General features: G+C 42.5%; 1 non-coding gene across 1 annotated transcript; it reads right to left on the bottom strand.

Moving 5' to 3' along the window:
* Positions 1–215: 215 nt before the first annotated feature.
* Positions 216–348, bottom strand: LOC112316132 (small nucleolar RNA SNORA42/SNORA80 family). The gene has a single exon (XR_008427038.1). It is a non-coding gene; the product is annotated as a small nucleolar RNA SNORA42/SNORA80 family (small nucleolar RNA).
* Between the last annotated feature and the right edge of the window lie 22,883 nt (positions 349–23,231).

Here is a 23,231-nt window from a genome sequence, read left to right as displayed (position 1 = left end):
CAGGTCCCTGCGGAGCTTCTGAGAGGATCCAATGGAGTAGAACACGTGCTGGTCTTCCTTCCTTCCTTCCTTCCTTCCTTCCATCTTCTCTCTTTCTCTCTCTTTCTTTCTTTCTTTCTCTTTCTTTCTTTCTTTCTTTCTTTCTTTCTTTCTTTCTTTCTTCCTTTCTTTCTTTCTTTCCTTCCTTCCTTCCCTTCTTTCTTTCTTTTTTTTATCACTGTACAACCTGCCTCAATGCCTGGAGCCTATGGGCAGAGGCCAGGCAATGGTTCAAGGCCACAGTCTGCTCTGGCGTGGGCACTGTGAGAGACCCAGGGGGGCGGGCCTGCCATGAACCCAAACCCGAGCCTGTGAGTATTTCACACTGTAGTCACCTCCTTAGACTTGAGATGAGCAGTAAGCCTAGAGGTTAAATGCACAGGAGCTGCAGCCTGAAAGCACAGGGTGTTGTCACGGACCTGAACGCCTTGAGCAGGTGTTCTTTACCTCTCGTGCCTGTTGTCTTACCTGCCCAGTGAGCATGGTAATAATAATGGTGCCTTGTAGAGGGTGTTTGGGATTAAATGTGATCATTTATATGAGGCTTTCAGGTCAGTGCTGAACCAAGATAAGCCCTCAACAAAATGTAAGCCCTTATATTTATAATTTAGCGTGTGCTCATGAGGATAAGAATGTCACTATTTTCAGACCCTTGTGCAGTGCCTGACACATGACGAATATTAAATCAATATTTCTTTCTCCCTCCCCCTCCTCAGCCATCACGTGTTCTCGTCTCCAGACAAAACCTCCCTGGTCTCCTAGTGGCTTCTCAGCTGACGTGGACTCTGGGATGTGTCCCCACTCTGTTCACTTGTGCCTCTCTTCACATACTGTGCCCAGCCTTGGAGAAAGGCTATGGATTAAATGAAGGGCCCTCAAATTATGGTCCTAATACCTGGGATCATAATTTTGACACAGTATGTGTGGATGCAGGTTGAGTTGAACTAGTGGAGTATCCTATCCAAAATGGTGTGAACTTGCCCTGGCCAAGTTGGTTAGAGCACCATCCCAATACGCCAAGACTGGTTGCTGGTATGATCCCTGGTCAGGGCACGTACAAGAATGAACCAATGAATGAGTAAGCAACAAATCAATTTCTCTCTCTCTCTCAATCTCTCTCTCTCTCTCTCTCTCTCATCCTTCTCTCTCTCAAATCAATAAGTAAAAAAACAAAATTGGGTGACACTGCTTAGAGGCGATGGCAGCTGGGCCCATTCCCGCTGCCTGGGTTATGAGGCACCGCCTGGAAGTTCTGTCTACAAGCCAGAGCAGGCCTCAGTCCAGGCACGTTTCAGGCAGACCCGCCTGTGCCTACAAAGCCTGGAGGAAAATGAAAACTGCCACTGGAGCTGCTTGGCATCACACAGACAAACAAGGGAACAAAAGGAATAGTGGATGAATCCAACAGGAGCTATGACTTCCTACCGAATTGGAGAGGCTGCCTTGTATAACATAAAAATGCTGGACGTGGCCTGCGAAGACTTAAATTCTGGTTCCTGACTTTTCTGAGCCTCAGTTCCCTTACCTGGATGATGGGTGTGGTATTACCTGTACTATTTCCTCTCTCTGTCATTGTGAAGATGAAACCAAGGTAATGAACCTGAAAAGCCTGGAAAGTATAAATGGCTGCATAAATTTAAGGAAAATCAAAGTGCATCTTTGCATTTCTTTTTTGGCCGTGAAGAATAATAACAATAATGCCTCAGCGCTGCAGGTCTGTTAGTCCCATTAGCGCCCCGCTGTACTCCTGCCTCCCGTCACAGGGTCTAGCAATTGGAGCTGCTTAATGAGTATCTGATAAATGAAGGAATTCATGGCTACCACCAGAGTTTCCATTTTTCTAGTCCTCAAGACTCAGTGAAAACACCATTTCCTTAAGTGAAAACAAACATAACTTGGTGACTCATACAGACCTGGGTTCAAGTCCGACCTTGACCACAGCTGTGTAAGGCTAATCCGTTAATGGCTCTGAGCCTTCACATCTTCTTCAGGAAATACTAGACAATGGACCCTTACCACACCAAGTCTCTGTGAGGAAAAAACGCAGAAACAAATGTACACCAAGCTCCTTAGTTGTTACTGGTTTGCCTCTGATGTTTTTCTCAATTCAAAAAAAGTTAGTTTCATATTAATTCAGAACCATAAAGATTCTTAAATATTTTTTATTCCTGTTTTATCAAAGGAAACCTGAGACCTGAGAGCTAAGATGACTCTCCAAGTTCACAAACCTCTCACATGTGTTCCTTTAAGTCGCCTTCCATCTGGGGCACCTGGGAGTCTTGGGAGGTGTCACAGCACACAGGGGACCCCACCCTCTCCCAGATAGTGCAAAGAGCCCCATCTGTCTGCTGCCCCCCTCCCAGAGGGCAGGGAAAGGCCCTATTAGGGATTGTGACAGTGGAGTTAGTGTAGTTTTTCTTAGCTGAGCTCCTCTGATCTGCTGATTTCTTTGCAGGTATTTGTACTTGATGAAAGAAATTTAAAATGTTTGGGGCTGAGCATTATCTTTAGTGTGGTTCTTTCTTTTGCTTGTTTTGTTTTTTAATGATTCTACATTTTAATTACCATAATCTCCATCTGCTTTTTTCTTTTCAGTTAGGAAGAAAGTACTGGAGCACACATCCTATGACATTTCTCTGAAGATACAAAGGGCCTGGATTCTGCACAGCTCATTATATTCCTCAGTAATGCACTAATTACACTTATGCAAACCTTTGCTCCCATTCCAGCTGAGAAACATCTACACTGAGAGACTTCTGCAGAGCAGAGCAGAGCAGGCAGAGAAGTGGCTGATAGGAGAAGGGCTTCCTTGGGGAAAGGAGCCTGGATGCCACACCAAACTTCCTTCCTCACCTATCACTGCAGAGAAGTACAGTGATGGCAGAATCTAAGGTCAAAGAGGCAACTTATCTAGATAATTGCAAGGACATCTTTTGGCGGGACACATGCAACTTCTTAATGCTGGAAGCTGTGTGGGGCATTTTAAGTGGTTTCCCATCTCTGAAGGTCCAAGCAGAGTCTGATGACTACTGCGGAGGGGGGGGGGGCGGGGGGGGGACATTGTCATCATAATGATGGTACACGCCAGTACACGCCAGGTGTTTCACATCTCTCATTTCTAACTCTCACAATAGCTCTGTCGTAAAGATATTATTATTCCCCCGTAGGATAGATGTGAAAACTGAGGCCTGGAAAAATTAAATTAACTTGTCCAAGGTTCTATAGCTGCTAAGATACAGAGCCAGAACACAAACTTGGGTCTACTGGGCTTTGAATGAAGACTGTGTGTTCTTTCCAACTATCTCAGGCTGATGCTTAGGGCCCCGTGTTCTTTCCTACGGTGCATTCCAGAGGGAAAGAAGGGTTGAAATAGGAACGAGGAGTCCAGCTTCAAGAAGAGTCTGATAAGCAATGTCTAAGGATCCTTCCCATTCTGTGGTGCAAAGACTACAAGATGATGTTTCTACGTGTCTGCTCGCAATCATCAAAGTCCTCTGTGAAGACAAATTGCTCTTAAGCCTCCGATTCTCAGCTCATAGTAGTCTCTGATCACGTGTTCCTATTCTTTGGCCCTCCTCACCTCTCTGTACACTGTCTCCACTGAGAAGAACCGAAATGTATAATCATCATAAAGTTCCTGGAAAAGGTAACTGGGTTATTCTCTGTCTTGTTAGGGGAGGTGAGGATAAAGCTCACTGACCTGGAGAGATGGAGCAATAGGTGGTTCCTGCCTAAGTATCGGCTGGAGTAACACTTGCTTAAGAAAAGTTAAAGTACATAATTCTTATAAAAAATTACTACAAGAAAAGTACCAAGACCGATAAATAACCCCTTTTTTACAAACCTCCATTTACAAATGAGGAAATGTGGCATGCAAAAAGATGAAATAACTTATCTGAGCTGCTAGGGAGCAGAGCTAAGATTCAAGCAGAAAGTCTGGCTCCGAAATCCAGATTTGAACCACAGCCATATACTGTCCTTAAAGTATGTTGCTTCACAGGTGGCACCATAGGTAAACACAGCTCGCCTCCTTGCATAACCACATCAAAATTACAACTAAAATATACAACAACCATCACTCAGAACAGTCAGAAATTGAGTTGAATGGAAGTCTGACAACAACGGAACTAAAGACACACATCCATCCAGACTGGTAGGAAGGGCAGACATGCAGAATGAGCTGGTTCCACATCCATGTGTGGTGGATAAAAATTCGGGAGGGCTATCTCAGGAGCGAGAAGCCCCAGCCCCACACCAGGCCCCTGAGCCCAGGGTTCCAGTGCCAGGAAGATAAGTCCCCATAACTTCTGGCTGCAAAAACTAGTGGGGATTGAGTCAGTAGAAGAAACTTCTGGAGTCCCAAGCAGTTCCCCTTTAAGAACCCACACACAGACTTACTCAGACTCACTTTCTCCGAGCTCCAGCACCTGGGTAGCAGCTTAAAAGGCACCAGTGGCACACAGGGAGAAACTAAAGTGTCTGGCATCAAGATAGCAGCTGGGGTAAGCTTTTCTCAGACTGAAAGGAAGGCAGAGGCCACTGTTACTTTTCTGAGCCCTCCCCCCACAGAGTCACAGCCAGCAGACAAGTGCCATATCTGAGACTCCATCAACCTGGCTAACACTGTTTGCCCTGCCCTGGAGATCCCCTGAGACTCTGTCCTACACAACTTACAGGTCCACGCAAACTATTAACTGAGACTTTTACATATGAAAGGCTGGTCTTGACTCATGCTTCCAACTTTTTAAATCCTATCAAACAGACAACAGCTAAATGCCCCAGGCTTGGCACAAGCAGCAGCCAGCCTAGATTCACAGCTTGGCTTTGCCTGGGAATCTCCAACCCAAGCACAAGTAGCAGCCATCTCACATTGCTTTATAGCTTAGGCAGGATGGCCCTGGGTAGAATACAGGTAGGCACTGACCTTGGCCTGTGCCACCTAGGAAAGCCCAGAGCCTATGCATTCAGTGGACAGCTACTGACCACATTGGAGCATCACCTCCCAACCCCTGCAACAGCTGATCCTTCATGGAGGCCAGAGTTTGGTGGTCAGTAGTCACAGCCAATCCTTTCAGTTGACTGGCCTGGGTAAATCCCTCTCATTAACCTGCCAACAGCAATCAAGGCTCCACTACAAGTGAAGAGTATACTCAGCCCACACAGAGTACATACCTTGAGTACCCAGCCTGGATGATAGGGGAGGCTCTGCCACTGGACCCTACAGGACACCTCCTACATTAGGCCACACTACCAACACAGGAAGTCATAACAGCTCTACCTAATACATAGAAACAAAAACAGAGAAGCTGCCAAAATGAGGAGACAAAGAAACATAGCCCAAATGAAAGAAAAATAAAAACTCCAGAAAAAGAGCTAAACAAAATGGAGATAAGCAACCTATCAGATGCAGAGTTCCAAACACTGGTTATAAGGATGCTCAAGGGACTTAGAGAGGGACTTAACAGCATAAAAAAGATCCAATCAGAAATGGAAGATACACTAAATGAAATAAAGAGCAATTTACTGGGAAACAACGGTAGAGTGGATGAAGCTGAGAATCAAATCAATGATTTGGAACATAAGGAAGAAAAAAAAAAAAAAAACCAGAACAACAAGAAGAAAGAAGAATCCAAAAAAAATGAGGAAAGTGCAAGCAGCCTATGGACAACTTCAAGAGGTCCGACATTCACATCATAGGGGTGCCAGAAGGAGAAGAGAAAAAAACAAGAAATTGGAAATCTATTTGAGAAAATAATAAAAAATAACTTCCTTAATTTGGTGAAGGAAATAGACATCCAAGTCCGGGAAACACAGACAGTCCCAAACAAGATGGATACAAAGAGGCCCACTTCAAGATACATCATAATTAAAATGCCAAAGGTTAAAGATAAAGAAAAGCAGCAAAAGAAAAACAGTTAGTTACCTACAGGGGAGTTCCCAAAAGACTGTCAACTCATTTCTCAAAAGAAACTTTGCAGGCTAGAAGGGATTGGCAAGAAATATTCAAAGTCATGAAAAGCAAGGACCTACAACCTAGATTACTCTATCTAGCAAAACTATCATTTAGAGTGGAAGGGCAAATGAAGAGTATCCCAGACAAGAAAAAACTAAAGGAATTCATCATCACTGAATCATTATTATATGAAAAGTTAAAGGGACTTATTTAAGAAAAGGAAGAAGATGAAAACTATGAACAATAAAATGGCAAAAAATACATACGTGTCCACAATTGAATCTAAAAAACAAACTAAGCCAAAAAGAAGAACAGAGACAGAATCATGGATTCAGAGAGTGTTTTGATGGTTGCCAGATGAGAGGTGGATGTAGGGGAATGGGTGAAGAAGTAAGGGGATTAAGACGTACAAATAGGTAGTTACAGAATAGACAGGGGGATGTGGCAAAGAACTTATACACAGGACCCATGGACATGAACAATGGTGCAAGGATTACCCTGAGGGAGCTGGGGGTGCTAGGTGGAGGGGTGCAAAGGAGGTAAAATTTGGACAACTTAATACCATAGCCAATAAAATATAATTTAAAAAATATGCTCTGGCTGGTGTGGCTCAATGGATTTAGTGACGGCCTGTGAACCAAAGGGTCACTGGTTTGATTCCCAGTCTGAGCACATGCCTGGATTGCAGGCCAAGTCCCCAGCTGGGGATATGCGAGAGACAACCACACATTGATGTTTCTCTCCTTCTCTTTCTCTTTGCCTTCCCCCTCTCTAAAAATTAATAAATAAAGTCTTTAAGAAAAATAAGTAAACCTCATGCAAAATAAATAAATAAATAAAGCATGTTGCTTCCTAACACAGGGCTAGTAATACTAGCTGTAAGAATGATATGGGGAGGTGCCCGAAGTCCAGAACTGTCCGCAGTGTGTGCCACGTGGTGCAGAGCAAGCACATTTGGAGGGCAACGCGGGGTTTATTGGAGGGAAGGTAATTTGCCAGCCAGAGAGACTGACTGCGTTCTGTACACCGCTCAACTTTCTACAGGTGCCAGAGCCAAGCCCGGGATTAGGAGATGCTTCCCACCACAGATGTGTCCACAGTACTGAGGACATCCGCAGTGACCCAGATGACATGGTGGATGATGTGACCCCATGCCCAGCGCTGCTTATATATAGGAAACTATACATTTCTATCAGAAAAAGGAAGGTTAAAAATTGAATTTTTTAAATTTCAAATCAGGTCAACAAGTGTGTATATTCTACTTACTATGTGCCAGGCAATGAGCATGGCTCTCTTACACACTTTACTTAATTTAAACCTCAAAAAACTTCTCATTACCAGATAGGTAAACTGAGGCCACACAGCTGGTGAAAAGTGCCATGATGTGAACCACTCTTTTCTGGCTTTGGATCCTGTGCTCTCCTCCCTTAGAAGTTAGAACACTGGGACCCAGAATGAGGGTTCCACGGGACACAGACCCATGACACAAATCAGCGTGGGACAAATGCCTCAGGAAAGGTGGAGGTGCTGTGGTGGGGCAAAGACGAAGGGAGAAGAGCCAGCACTCACTGCACATTCCCTTGGTGTCAGGGTCGTTGACCGTGTCACACAAACAATCCTCGAAAGGACATCTGGCGTGAGCCTTGACGTTCTGGTTCTACAGATAAGGGAACTAAGACACATGACTTGCCAAGGTCAACTAGATGTTAAAGTTTAGAGCTAGGATTTGAACTCGGCCCTCTTAATTCTAATCTCTTCCCATCCTACCATTTTTTAAAGGAATCACATTAGAGGGAGGCAGAAAGGGACATGAGTAGATCTTTAGAGAGAATATGTTACTTAAGAAGATCCATGGAAGTATCAGTGGGATTTCAACTGGTGGAAGTTGGAATGGAGTCTGGAATGGCAGGGAGACCGCAGGAGCCAAAGCAGAAAAGCTCAGGCTGACGTGTTTGCGGAGCATGAGCCATGGCGTTTGGCATAAGCTTGGGGTGCAAGCGCTGGCTGCACGCAGGGCCGGCCTGAGCTGCAGGTCCCGTCCCCGGCAGCACAGCTGCAGCAGGACGTCTCCTCTGAGGACAGCGGCGATTGGGTTTGTGGAGAGAGCTCCAGGAGCAGCAAAGCTGAAGTCAGGTCAGCAGAAGTTTGCTTTGCCATCTGTGCACAGGCAACAGGGACGGGAGTTCTGCAGCCATGAGCGACTGGGAGATTTAGGCAGGAAGAAACAAAGCGGCCGTGTCCACAGATGGTGTGTATTACACAACATCCCAAGAGAACCTAAATTCAAATTATTAGAATTATAGAAATGTTGGTAGATACACAAGATGTGGCGTATCCATATAATGGAATATTATTTAGCCTTAAAAAGAAAGGAAATTCTGACATATGCTACAACATGATGAACCTGTGGATATTTCACTTAACCATTAGGCTAAGTGAAATTTCCACAAAACGATCAATATCCACTTATGCGAGGTACCTAGAGGAGTCGAATCCACAGAGACGAAAAGTAGAATGGTGGTTGCCTGGAGCTGGAGTGAGGGGCAGAGGGGGAACAATTGCTCAATGGATTGCTTGGAGTTTTGACTTGGGAAGATGCAAAAGTTGTGTGTGTGTGGGTAGAGGTGGTGGTAGCACAATAATATGAAAGCACTCAACGCCACTGAACCGTGCATTTGAAAGTGGTTAAAATGGTGTTTTATGTTATGCATATTTTATCACAATTTTTTAAATTTTTAAGAAATAGGTGTATAGACAAGAAACTTGGAAACACAAAAACATTTGGTGCATTATTGAGCAGTAAGGTTCTGGGTGACTTTCTTCTATATGTTTGTTGCTATAAAGCATTTGCAGAGAATAAACACTTCAAAGAAAAATAATGGGCAAAGGACTTGAATAAAGCTTTTTTCCAAAAAGATATACAAATGATATGCAAATGATTAAAAAGCGCATGAAACTATGCTCAATATCATTAGGCATTGGGGCAATGCAAATCAAAATCACAATGAGATACCACTTCACACACACTAGGATGGCAATAGTAATTTTTTAAAAACATGGAAAATAACAAGTGTTAGCGAGGTTATAGAGAAATTGGAGCCCTCAGAGACTGCTGGTGGTAATATAACATGGCGCAACTTCTTTGGAAAACAGTCTGGCAGTTCTTCAAAAAGTTAAAGATCAAGTTACCACATGACCCAACGATTTTGTCCCTAAATACATAGTCCAGAGAAATGAAAACACATGTTCACACAAAGACTTCAACATGAACGTTCCCAGCAGCATCACTCATAATAGCCACAGGTGGAAATGGCCCCTCTGCTGAGGAACTGCGAGAGGGTGCTGGGTGGGCAGTTACTGGCTCTCAGCCCTTAGAAGATAATCCTTCCACATCTCCTTTATTGTTGACACTGAGGAGTCTGAATGAGGTTTTTCCTTCCGGTTTTGTTTCAGATTTTTTTCGTTTAAGATTTATCTTTTTTGTTTGTTTTGTTTTTTAGTTTTTGGTGGGATTTTTTTTCATTTTCAGTGTGAAGTATCTAGCTGCAGGATGTATTTTATTATTATTTTTAGTGCTGCTTGGGACTTGTTGGGCTTCTTAAATCTGAATGAAGTCTTCCATAAATTCTAGAAAGTTCTGTTACTATTTCTTGAATATTACCTATTCTCTGTTTTTGGAACTGCTATTCAACCTATTAAATTTCTTCTATTCTCCCCATTTATTAATATTTCCACCATTTTTTCCATATCTTTATCTCTCCATGCTCATTTTCTCTGTGCTCATAGATTGGACTCAGTGGATGGCTTTAAAAATAATTTAAAGAAACTTTTACCCATCTATGAGGCATTTTAAAAAATTATTCTTTCCCTTTTAGAGGTCTAAGTCATGATTTGTTTTTGTATTTATAAACCCATCTTAGAACTTCCTAAACCACCTCCTCTTTTTTACACTTTTTCTTTACATAGTGTTTCAATTTATTTTTTTATTTATTTGACTATCTTTTAAAAATATCTATAGTTTCTAAGATTGTTCTATGTTACATAATTTTTGGAGTGCTAATTTTTTGTTTTTGTGTCTGTTGATTCTTGTTCGTTGCTTTCTTCTGGGTTTTTAACCTTGTGATCTTCAGCTCATGTCCGGCCAGACTTTGCCATCAGACTCTTACGTGGCTTGGGGTCAGGGAGTATTCCTCTGGGTTGGGCTTGTACCAAAGGACTCAGGAACCAGTTAGAAAAGGCTCCTACTGGACAAGGTGGGACAATTCAAACTTGGATAAGAAAGATACTTGCCATTGATTGGTATACATCATATATGTTTAAAGCCATGAGTAATGATGCATTAAAATAATTTAATTAGTCACCTTTGGAAGATGCTCTTTCCTGTACACACTGTGTATAAAGGTAACTGGAGAACTGATAAGAAGTGTCTTTTTATAAAAGAATTTCCAGCTAATAGATGAAGAAGAAATGATGCAATAAGAAATCACCATTTTGCAACTTCAAGTGCTATAACACATGTAGTCAATGATCATTAATGGCTGCTAACGTCACAAAGGGAGATTCTAAGCAAGACAAACATGCTTTCAAGTAGAAGGACACAATCCCACTGTAACCATTACAATCCTTTAACACATACATAAGTTCCACAAAGTTTCAAGTTTTTAACATATGGGTAGACCATTAATCTTGTTTTCACCTGAGTTATCAAGGTATTTCTTTAAAACCCCAATCCTTAAGATTGAATCATTTTCCTGTGACATATGGCTACACAATTCAAAAATACAAGGTGGAGTAAAATAGTTTCACAGTTGTTTGGATAGAAAATAATACAATTCAAGAATAAACTGTGTTTTGTGTACTCACAACTGTAAACCTATTTTTTGTTATTTGGGTGCAACAGATACCTCAATGTGCTTCACAGGTAACAGCCCATGCCTCCCCACTGGGCAACCACCCGGGGTCCACAGCCATGTGGAAGGCAGCTTCCTATGCTCATCAGCTCTGCCCCTAGCTATATAACTCAGCCTTACATGACCTCATACTGAAAATTAGGTTCAGGAAGGAGCTTTAAAACACCCACAAACATCAGCAGAACCTAGCTGATGTAGAAGTAGAATTATGGCATCCAAACCTTCTGTGAACCCAAGCAGAGTGGAGCGATAGCAGTGTATTGCTCAGAGTCATGAGGGACACAGAGCCGCACAGGGGAGCAGCCAGTCCCTTGGTGGGAAACAAAATCTGGCATTTAGAACAGAACATTGCAAATGTCCTTTTCTCACTATTGACATAATAAAGTTTATTACTCCTTTCTATCAATAGTGGGGGAGCTAAGCATTTTAATCAAAAGTCCTCATTTTGAATCCTCTTTGCCATTTGTTTCCGGTACATTGAGTTCTTGGGTCCTTTTGCGAAAAGGCCGGGAACGAAAGGCAAAATGTCACCATCTGAATGGAAATCAAGCATGAGAACTTATTACAGACACAGGTGAACTGAAAATAGAATAAACAGTCACTATAGCCCAAACAGGAAACCACTAATTAGATTTTGAGCTCAGCATAAACGCCTCCTAAATTGTACGTTAATACAGGAACTCACTGTATATTGATTCAATTTTCCTGAATTAAAGGATGCACTAGCTAGATGCATCCCCAGAGGCTTGATTGTGCTGAGCATCCTCCATCCAACAATGGTTGTATTGAAATGTAAATAGCATTGTGAGTCATCACTTGTGTCCACAGTGTTTGGAAACTGGTGGTTCTGAATTATTATTTTGATCTTTTTTCTTGTCTTGGCCTTAGGAAAATATCAAAAAATTGCCAGAACTCATTCCCAGGTCAGACAAACAAACCCATCTATATTAATTAAACCCAAAGCAGGCCCATAAGTCTAAGTCCCTGTACCAGCGTGACATCAAACAGCCCTCAGTAAGGATGTAGAGGCCTTAGGCTTAAGGACAGGTAACTGAAAGCACGGCCTGCTCTTGACAATCGCATTGTTTCAGGGGGGAAGCAGGAAGGAAAAGAAGAGACCACCACAAGGGCATAAATAAAGAAAAAAGGACAGAGGAAAGTAAATGTACAATGGAAAACTATTGGCTGGGTAGCGTGGGGGCGGGACAAACTTTCCTTTACCCTCAAGATTTTTCTGGCTGTCTAATAATCAAATAGACAGGAGACAGACTGTCAAGAGAAAAGAGCCAAATTCAATACATATGCATGGGAACCCCACATACGTGAGACAGACAGACAGAAGCCCCACATGCAGGAGAGGTTCACAGAGAGACAGGGAACGTGGGTATGTAAGACATCCTGAGCTAGGGATGAAGTAACACACCTGGGGACATCACAGGTTCATTGCAGGAAGATACAAGAACAGACAGTTTAGTAAATAGAAGGTTGCCCTGCCCTAGAGACAGGTCAAAGCAGGTTATCTATAATAGTCACTAACTGTGGAGAAGGCCCCCGATTCAAGTTCTCCTAGGCAGTTAAAGGAAGGGATGGAAGTTTCTCTTGAGCCTGTACCTAAGGTTGACTTTAGCTCAAAACAATCTGCATACCACAGAGACACACCTTGGGGTGACTCGTTTTGGACCCCCACAGTTGAAATGTCATCGAGAAAGTTTTTAGCACTTGAAGACGTAAGCCTGACATTTCATGCTGACACAGCTGCGCTCAGTCCACCACCAGAATAAACTGAGAACCAATCAGAATACACTCAGGGCTCAGGCAATAGGGCAGATATTTATATATAGTTCTCCAGGAGTTAGCTTCCTGTAGAACAGTCTGCCTCCCAGCCTATTTTATGTTTGGAGAACAAGGGTGTTCCCTGATTTTGAATTTCCCCCACCCCACAGTCCCTCAAAAGAAAATGAAATCAACAGTGAGACCAATGAGGAGATCCTGAAAAGAGTAGGAGGCAGAGAATAGGGAGAGGAGGAAGGAAATCTACCAAAAATGAGTAAAGGTCGACCAAGTGTCTCCTGAATCAGTGGTTCTTAAAGCGCGGTACGTGGATTATCAATCAGCATCACTTGTTAGAATTGCAAATTCTCAGGCCGTACGGCAGACCTACCATCAGGAACTGGGTGTAGGCCTTGCGCTCTGGTTTCTCAATTCCTCCAGGAGATTCAGATGCAAGCCAGTGTCTTCACACACTGCCTCCCTAAGATTGTGCCCCTTTTCCAGCTTTTAAGTCGGTTGCTTCTATTTCTAACACAATATTGTGAAAATGATGCTTAAATATGACCCTGACCCTCACACCTGAAGCTGTAGGAAGGAAATTCAGACAGAACTTCCCCAGTGAACCCCGCCCTGTGACAACCACCCCTTTCCTTGGTGTGTTCGTGACCCAGGTCTTCCTCTAAGCACAAGGCTTCTCATTTTGTTTTCTTTCTAATTGTACTGTCTTGCCAGTAATCAAGTTCTGCAAAGGATCTTTCTAAGGAATAACTAAGTTAACTCCACACAGATTTCAAGTTCGAATTAGGCGGCACATTGATGTGGCCCCGAGAAAATTACATTAGTAGCGATATTGCACATTTATAGTCATCGACACCACTTTCATAATTCATAAACGTAATTTTATTAAATCTCCTAAATCAACTTCTAATCATTATTTTTCAGAGGATTCCTGGTATTATGCATATAATTGTATATGTATATAATTTTTCCGGGACTCCTGGCTATTATAAAGACCCTTGGTTTTCTCACCTTTAAAATGAAACAGTAACACTAAACTTTCAAGGTCATTTTGAAGACTAAATACAATATAGTGTTTGTCACCAGTATGCCCTTAATAAATGGTATTTAATATTGCTGATATTTCAGCTTAGTCTATTATATGTAAACTTCCTAAATATCCCAAAATAAGGACTTTCACTCTCATAACACTATGACTAGCCTAGGAGAATAATGGCAATTTAAAGTTTTAATTTTCATAATCCGTAATTACTTGAGGGAATAAACACAGTAAAATAATCTTCACCAGAGGATATGTTTATTCCTTTTAGAGAGAGCAGAAGAGGGAGAGAGAGAGAGAAACATCGATGTGAGAAAGAAACATGGATTGGTTGCCTGCTGTATGCGCCCCACTAGGGACTGAACCCACAACATTTTGGTGTATGGGACAACGCTCCAGCCCACTGAGCAACCCAGCCAGGACTATGCTTCTCTTTTTCTTAACCACAATACACCAAGTAGAATGGTTCCCAAGGTCCTGTAGGTTGTCACTATGGATGTGGGCTTGGAAGAGAAGCAAGCGCTAACAGAACAGCCGTAGCAGAGGAGGAAGTGCTCACAGAGTGAGGGACCTGAGCTCTAACAGGAAGTGCATGGTCCCATCCCATCTTTTCTATACCAGGGAGGAGGTCAAGCATGTGTGTGGTCTGTGAGCTCAGACTGCCTGCGTTGGACCCTGGGCTCTGTCACTTCCTACTTATGTGTTCATACACAAGTCATTTAATATTGCTGCACCTTTGTTTCCTCATCACTAAAATGGAAACAAAGATAGCACTTAAATTGCCTGGCATATAAGACTAAATTGTTTCCAAGGGCTTAGTATGAGCCAAGTACCACTCTGTTCTTTATACGTACATGTACTAATTTATTTAATTCTTAGAACAGTCCTAGGAGCTAACATCATCTTACAGCTAAAGAAGCCAAGGTACAGAGAGGCTGAGTGATTCTCCCCAGAGTTTCATAGCTAGTCAGTTACAGGCTCAGGGATCAAACCCAGACAATCTGGATCCAGAACCTTCTCTTCATCTACTACCTTACGTGGCTCTCTTACAACAAACAGGAGCAATTATTACCACCACCACTGCTTCTACAGATGGGATGTAATTTAGTTGTTCAAACTTCACAAAACCAAAGACATTGAATAAGCACCCGCTGTGTTCAGAACACAATTTTGTCAGGCATAGCTCTAAAACTCTGTCCCTCTCCTCAGTAACTTCTAATCTATTTGGGGAGATGAGATAGAGAGGCCAGAATTTGCTCACTACTTAGCAGATGTGCAAAGAAAGAAGGGGAGAAAGGAGAGAGAAAAAACCACAGGACTTATTTCCTATAACTTATCTCACCTTGCTCTCAAGCACTTATCCTACGAATGTGAGGGGAGGGGAATGAGGAAAGAAGAGAGTTAGAAAATGTAAACGCTAGGTTAAGCTATGCTTCTTTCCCTTGTTTCCTTCCCATTCCTCTTGCCTCTGTTGTCGATGGGTCTATGACTGGCCTTCACTGGGCCTTTTCCTCACTAAAGTTGAAGACTGATGTCTTGCTCACTGGCGTGGCCCTGCCCTGGATCTCACTGGAACCTCCAAGGACCTGCAACTGCTCCTAGCTACCCAGCATCATGGCCTGCCCTGCCCTCTGCTCTAACACCCCATCACCTGTGACTACTGTGGACACCCCCTTGGACTTCTCAGCACATCAGCCAGCATCTCCTACGTGCCCTGATGCCTGAGGGCCACACATATTGTTCCTTATGGTTGTCCTAGGGGAGAGACAGTAGAGAACTAAAGCCCATGCCTTGGGTACTTCTTTTAGTAATTCCTACCCATGCACCATGTAGGCAGGGTACCAGGACAAATTCTGGGTTTCTCTCTGCAGTTTATAATGTCTTTGGGCCACGTGTGAGGAGCACCAGGCACCAGATCTTTTGTTTTCTGTCTTCATGCTTCTATCATTCTGTGCACGGATCCATCGCCATCCTCAGTATCTGATGCCAGAGGGAGGGAAGGTCATTTGCACCTGAACTTTGCCTCCCTTCTTCTGTCCCACCTCTTCCACCCAATACCAAAAGGTCTTCCCATTTCTTTTTCCCTCTAGAAAGGGACATTGCCTCCTGCTTTCCTCACTTCAGCCTTCTGGTCTAGTTTTATTGGAGAAGACATGATGGGAAAATAAACAGAATTAACAAGAAGTGAAAACGCAAAAGAGTTAGTTTGCAAATATTATCTCTGTTACATGGACTAAACATTAAGCTGTCCAAAGGGGCTATGGTAACCACTTGATAAAGTGCAACAAGATTCAGAGGAGTTCAAGGGAAAAGCACTCATCAAAGCTAAAATAATCTAGGAAGCCTTCATGAAACCAGTGGGATTCAAGCTGAGTTTTGGAAACTCCACATTCCTTCGACAAGCAGAAAAAACTGAAGCTGGCATTGCAGGAAGGGAAAACCAGGTGAGAAATGGCATGGCACCTGTAAGGTTTCCTGGGCATGCCAGTTTGGAGAGAGCTAGGGTTTGTTTAAAGGAGCAGTGCAAGACAAGGTGAGGGAGGACACCAATGGCCAGATTATGATGGAATTTAAATGCCAGGCTGGTGATATCCTAAACGTTAGCTTTTTTAATCCTCACAAAACTCTATTAGGTAGGCAATTCTTGTATCTTCATTGTACAGATGAGGACATAGAAGATCCAAGAAAGTAAGGCCAAAGAGTCACTTGGCCCCAACCAGCTAGCTCAGTTAGTTAGAGTGTCATCCGATATGCCTAGGTTGCAGGTTTGATCCTCAGTCAGGGCATGTACAAGAGTCAACCAATGAATGCATGGGTGGGTTGAACAACAAATCTCTCTCTCTCTCTCTCAAAATTAATAAATAAAAAATTAGAATAAAAACACCAAAAGATCACCCTGGCTGGTGTAGCTCAGTGGATTGAGTGCCAGCCTGAGAACCAAAGGGTCACTGGTTTGATTCCCAGTCAGGGCACATGCCTGGGTTGTGGGCCAGGTTCCCCAGTAGGAGGCAAGTGAGAGACAACCACACATAGATGTTTGTCTCCCTCTCTTCCTCCCTTCCCCTCTGTCTAAACATAAATAAATGAAATCTTAAAAAAAGAAAAAAGAAAAAAAGAGACCAAAGGACTAGTTTGATACAAAACCTGTAAATTCTTTCTCTTCATACAGCTAAAATAAAGTTATATTTGATGACCAATGCTTTCATCTTCCCCCTGATGCCTTGATGTTGAGAGGCTGGTCTCCATATATCAAAGTCATTTCCAACCTCTCACCAACACACACACGTGCACACACCAGGTTTCTCTAAGGTCAGCTTAGATCCTTAGATTCAGCTGGAACTTCTTCTATATGTTAGCTGTAGGCACCATAGATACCATTGGCACTGACAGTTGAAAGCAAATTGAGTTTTCTCCTTGATATCTCCACAGCATGCAGTTTACCAAGCAAAGCTGTTTCCTCTCTTCCCCAGCTCTGAAAACATGACCGTGCAGGGCACCATCATGTAATGTTGCTGTTACAAATTCTATTCCATTGACTCTGAAACGTCATTAAAAATTGCTTCTGTCAGCAAAGGAGGCAGGAGCATAAAATGGAGGAAAAACAGCTTCTTCAACAAATGGTGTTGGAAAATCTGGACAGCTATGTGCAAAAAAATGAAATTTGATCACCAACTTACACCATACACAAAAATAAATTCAAGGTGGATAAAAGACTTAAATGTAAGTAGTAACACCATAAAAGTCCTAGAGGAAAACATTGGCAGGAAAAGCTCAGACATTCCACGCAGCAACATCCTCACAGACACGTCCCCTAAAGCAAGGGACATAAAGGAAAGAATAAACAAATGGGACCTCATCAAAATAAAAAGCTTCTGCATGGCTAAAAAAAACAGCATTAAAATGAAAAGAGAACCAACTCTATGGGAAAACATATTTGCCAATGATACTGCAGACAAAGAACTCACATGACTCCACTCCAGGAAGACAAACAACCCAATTTAAAAATGGGCAAAGGACTTGAACAAACACTTCTCCAAGGAAGATATACAGAGGGCCCAGAAACATATGAAACGATGCTCAGCATTACTAGCCATCAGAGAGATGCAATTAAAACCACAATGAGGTACCATCTCACACCAGTCAGAGTGGCCAATATAAATAAATCAACAAACAAGTGTTGGAGAGGATTCGGAGAAAAGGGAACCCTAGAACACTGTTGGTGGGAATGCAGACTGGTGCTGCCACTGTAGAAAACAGTATGGAATTTCCTCAGAAAACTAAAAATGGAACTGCCCTTTGACCCAGCAATTCCGCTGCTCGGATTATACCCTAAGAGCCCTGAATCACCAATCCAAAAGAACCTATGCACCCCAATGTTCATAGCAGAACAATTTACAATAGCCAAGTACTAGAAGCAACCTAAGTGCCAATCAGCAAGCGAGTGGATCCAAAAACTATGGTACATTTACACAATGGAATTCTACACAGCAGAGAGAAAGAAGGAGCTTCTACCCTTTGCAACAGCATGGATGGAACTGGAGAGCATTATGCTAAGTGAAATAAGCCAGGCGGTGAGGGGCAAATACCATATGATCTCACCTTTAACTGGAACATAATCAACAGAAGAAAAAAGCAAACAAAATATAACCAGAGACATTGAAGTTAAGAATAATCTAACAATAGCCAGAGGGGAGGGGGGAAGGCATAGTGAGGAGAAGGGTTTTCAGGAACTACTATAAAGGACACAGGGACAAAACCAAGGGGGAGGGGGGAAGCAGGGGAGGGAGGTGAGTTTGGCTGGGGTGGGGTAGAGAGGTGGGGAGAAAATGCAGACAACTGTCATTGAACAGCAATAAAATAAAATAAAATAAAATAGCTTCTGTCAGAGTGCAAGCCTTGGAAATGAAGAAGGTCTGTTGGGGTGTTGCTACAGCTGATGGACAATCATTGCAGTAGGTTGTGGGTAGAAACCAGGCAAGGCAGAGAGCCCAGCACAGAGAGAGCTTTAAGTTTAGATGGATAAATTAAGAATGTGAGGGAGCTAACAGGCAAAAGTGGTGGGTGAAGTGCTCACAAGGGACCGCGCTAAGACACAACACTCCTCCCAACCTCCACTCCAGGCAGGCTCCCAGCTCTTCCCACGAGGAATAAGACTCTCGAAGCCATGTTCAGTCTGAGTTCAGCATCTCCACCAGGAAAACTGACTCGGGTCAAAGCTGCTTTGAAATATTTCCACTCTAAACTTCTCTCAGCCTAAGTACAGTGACTTCACCATGATTAGTTTAAGTATAAGATCCTAATCAATGTCTGACCTAGAGGTATGGATTTTTCTGATTCTCATTTCAATTAGTTCCTTTTTAGTATCTATTTTTAGTTTTTTCTGCTCAACTTCTCTCAAAAAATGGGTCAGCATTCTCCACTGACTTTGTATATTAATGGCTACCATTTCTCTCTCTCTCTCTTTCTTCTTTTTTAAAGCCCATTTACTTATATTATGTAATCACGGCTATAAAAATATGCCCTTGCTTCTCTAAGTCATGCACCAATGCATTTTGAGACAATGAGCAAAGTATATTAATTGTCAGGTCTTTCTAACAAACATTCACCGTGAGAGCCTGCCCTGGAGTGCTACACGGAGAAGCCATCCCGGTCACAGCTGCTTAGGAGGAGGCCACCAGACGTGCACTTGGAGCTCCCCCCAGCTCTCAGATTCTGTAAGACAGGCCACTTTTACCTGGGCTTGACAGAAGTGCTCTCAGCATTCGTTTGCCTTGTTCTGGGCACTGGACTCTGGTGCAAAATTAGCTCCTTTCTGGTCCTTGGCCACAGGCGTGCACAGGCATGTTATTGCTTTTTCTTAACTTGTGAGCATCTTGTTTCATTTCTAACCGTGAATTTTGATGTTGCACAACTTCCTCCTGCACAGATGGCCTTCAGAATCCATTTTGCTTTCCCACACCTTTGGACCTTTGCATATTGCTCTCTCTGCCTGAGACTCTGCTCTCCTAGAAGATATTTCCTGGAAAGCCTTCCCTAAGTATCCCCAGTGGGGTACAGATGCTTCTTTGTCTGTGATCTCTTTGCACTTTGTACATGTGAGTAACCTTTAGGGCAATCTTCACACTGAAGTAGAGTTGCTTGTTTGCATGTCTGTTTCCAGAGGCACTGAGGTGCTTGAGAAAAGGGACTATCTTAGTCCAACAGAGCCAATAAAATATAATTTTTTTTATTTGAACAAATTAACTCATGTGAATGTGGAGTCTTGGTGAATCCAAAATCTGATGGGAGAGGCTGACAGGCTAGAGACTCAGGGAAGAGTGGCTGTTCAGGTCCAGAGGCAATCTGCTTTAGAACCAGGAAGAGCCAGTGTTGCAGATGAAGCCTGAAGACAGTCAGCTAGAAAATTCCCCTTGCTTGGAGAAGAGGTCAGTTTTTTGTTCTGTTCAGGCCTCCAACTGGACAAGCCCCACCCACATTATGGAGGGCAATCTGCTTTACTCAAAGTCCGTCAATTTAAATGTAAATGTCACCCAAAAACACTTTCACAGAAACATCCAGAATAATGTTTGACCAAATATCTAGGCACAGTGGCCCAGAGAACGTGGCACATAAAATTCACCATTGCAGGGTCTCTGTCTCATTTCTCTTTGACATCCTCAGCACCCAGCAAAGTCTTAATATACAGAGTGCTATTTTATGGATAAGACATTTTATTATTATTTTACTATTTAACATACTAGCGAATACATTTGAAGGCATTTTATCAAATGGCAAATGAGACACATGATAACATTTTTCTTTGATTACTGAAAAACTTCAATATCATCCATCTTTTGGAGGATTCAGTTTCTTACAACGGCTATGATACTGTCCATAAGGATACGAACAATGCTTTGCAGTAAAGAACACTTTGCTAAGTTGTTCTACCACAGGTCCTTGCTCAAAGCGTTCATCTTTTTCTTCTAATTTTGTTTTCAGTACTTGATCCAGTGCTTCATCATCATTATGCACAGGATCTGGCCGAGGGGTAGGTTCTGTGTGTTCATATGGAATGTCCACAGAAGGATGGTAGCAAACTACCGTCCTGCCGTCAGAGGTCAAAGCAAGCTCTACTTTGCAATGACAGGCATCTGGAAGAGAAGAACATGTGGATTTATGACAAACAATATAAAGCTCCATCTTCATAGCTATTCACCACCCTGCCATCGTGCCTCCCAGAATGTTTTGGATGAATAAGGTCCAATGAATAGAGAAGCAACTTTTTCCCAACTTGATAAGTATGTCCCAGGCATTTTCTCTTTGACTTATTGCTATAATTACAAAACTTCTTAAAACAGTGGCAGTATTTTATTTAGAGATTGATGAATAATCTTGACCTGCAGGCAAAAACGTTAGGAACAAATACTGTGAATAGTAAAATAAGCCTGTGTCCAGTGATGAGAAAGGATATTTAATGCCACCCCTAAAGCTGAGACCATGTGATGATAGTCCCTCTTATGGCTCTTTTCCTTCACTGGGCCCCTGAGGGGAATAGAAACACATCCAGCAAAAATCTTTAAACGAACTCCTGGGCACAGATTGCACTTACTCTGCCATCCCTGTTGCTCTTAAGCCACACGAACCACAGGTAGAGATTGCCCTTGGTAGAGTTCAGGGTTTTGTCCAATAAATTCAGAGGCCACTTCCCCACTTTTCCATCCTTTGGTCTGTGTTTGATTCTCCAAACTGTGCATGTGGCTCCTGAATCCAGGGTGAGAAATGAAGGGGTTGGAAGTGCCACCTGTGAACTTTACGAAGATGATACAATACTTAAAAGTGATAGAATGTCCTTCAAAGACCAGAAATGGTTTAGCAGACACATGAGGGCACTCTATCTAACCAGTAATAGAGGAAAATGCTCCTGGAGTTGTTGAGGGTTTTATTTATTTGATTTATTGCAGATCTTTTTAAATGGAATTAGTGAACTGAGCTCCTACCTTGGGACTCATTTCTGTGATTTTGATATAGCTACATAATTTTCGAGAAGAGCAAAGTGTCTGAGCACTTATTTATTCATTCAAAACACATTTACTAAGGCCCTGTGTTAAGCTACGAAGATGAATAAGACCTGGTCCCTGCCTTCAAAAAGCCCAGTGGGTGGAGGCAGCATATTCAGATTGCTGGAAACCAACCAAAACCATCCATCAAAGAGAGAAGAGAAAAATAACTTGGAGTAGGCCCATGATCTCTAAATTTTGCAAAGTGAAAGTGACTTCATAATTATTTGGCAGGAGAGCCTGACATGAACTAACATAAGGCTTGCTAGTGTCCTTATTATTTCATTTAGAGTGAATATTTTTTACATTTTAACCAGAAATATTCATATGTCTGATTACAAATGCTTCTAAAGAATCCAGTGGGTGTGTGTTATGTAATTGATGGAATTACCTATATAAAAACAAGCAGCCCTGGCTGCGTGACTCAGTTGGAGCATCACTCAGTGCACCAAAAGTTTGCTGCTTCGATTCCCAGTAAGGGCACATGCCTAGGTTGCCAGTTCTATCCCCAATTGGGACACCTGTTGGAGGCAACAAATTGATGTTTCTCTCTCTCTCTCTCTCTCTCTCTCTGTCTCCCGCCCCCCTCCCCACTTCTTCTTTCTCTCTAAAATTCAATGAAAACTTGTCCTTGGATGAGGGTTAAGAAACAAAACAAACAAACAAACAAACAAAAGCAAGCAAAAAAGGCTATGGGTGAGGACCTGCATACTCACAGAGTCGGATTCTACCAGCAATGAAAATGAGTGAGTTACAGTTATATACAGCCACATTGGATGAATTCCGAAAACATGTTGAATGAAAGAAAGAAAGCCACAAAAGAAAATATTCAGCATGATACATTTCCTAAAGTTCAAATTCAAATAAACTTTAACTGTATTGCTTAGGAACGCACACATTTTACCAGTAACTAAAATTGTAACTGAAAGTGAAGAAATCATAAATACAGATTCCGAGTGGTGGCTCTCATTGGGGGTGGGGGTTCACAGTTTAAAGTGATCGAGTAGTTAGGGCATTGGCAGCACCGTGGCACAAATGTTTGCTGAAGCCTCTGCAAGGTAGGAGAGCATGAGAAGAGAGCCAGTCGGGGTGGGAGATGCGGTAATAGGCTCAGATCTACTAATTGGGAGGCCGTTGTAGTCCTCATACAATGAATTCTTTGCAAACTGTAGTGTGGAACCTGTGTCCAACAAGACTATTGACATAATTTTCTAGGTGTTGCTACCTCTAAATTTAACCTCACCTCTCCTGACTGCACAAAATAAGTTGGTTCAGATAGGAGCTGTCCATAGAGGTTGGGCTAAAAATTAAGGCTAGTGTGGTACAGGGTTCTCTGATGAGAAAGGATGCAATTAATTATCTCCATTCAATAGGAAGTCAGGGTATAAGTGATTCACTCCTAAGTGTGCAATCTTGACTTTATGAGCATTTCAGACAGTTTGTGAAAATTACAAACGAGCATGCAA

The sequence above is a fragment of the Desmodus rotundus genome, chromosome 5 (genome assembly GCF_022682495.2).
Source record: "Desmodus rotundus isolate HL8 chromosome 5, HLdesRot8A.1, whole genome shotgun sequence".
Classification (NCBI taxonomy): domain Eukaryota; kingdom Metazoa; phylum Chordata; class Mammalia; order Chiroptera; family Phyllostomidae; genus Desmodus; species Desmodus rotundus.
This window is presented reverse-complemented; position numbering and strand designations above follow the sequence as displayed.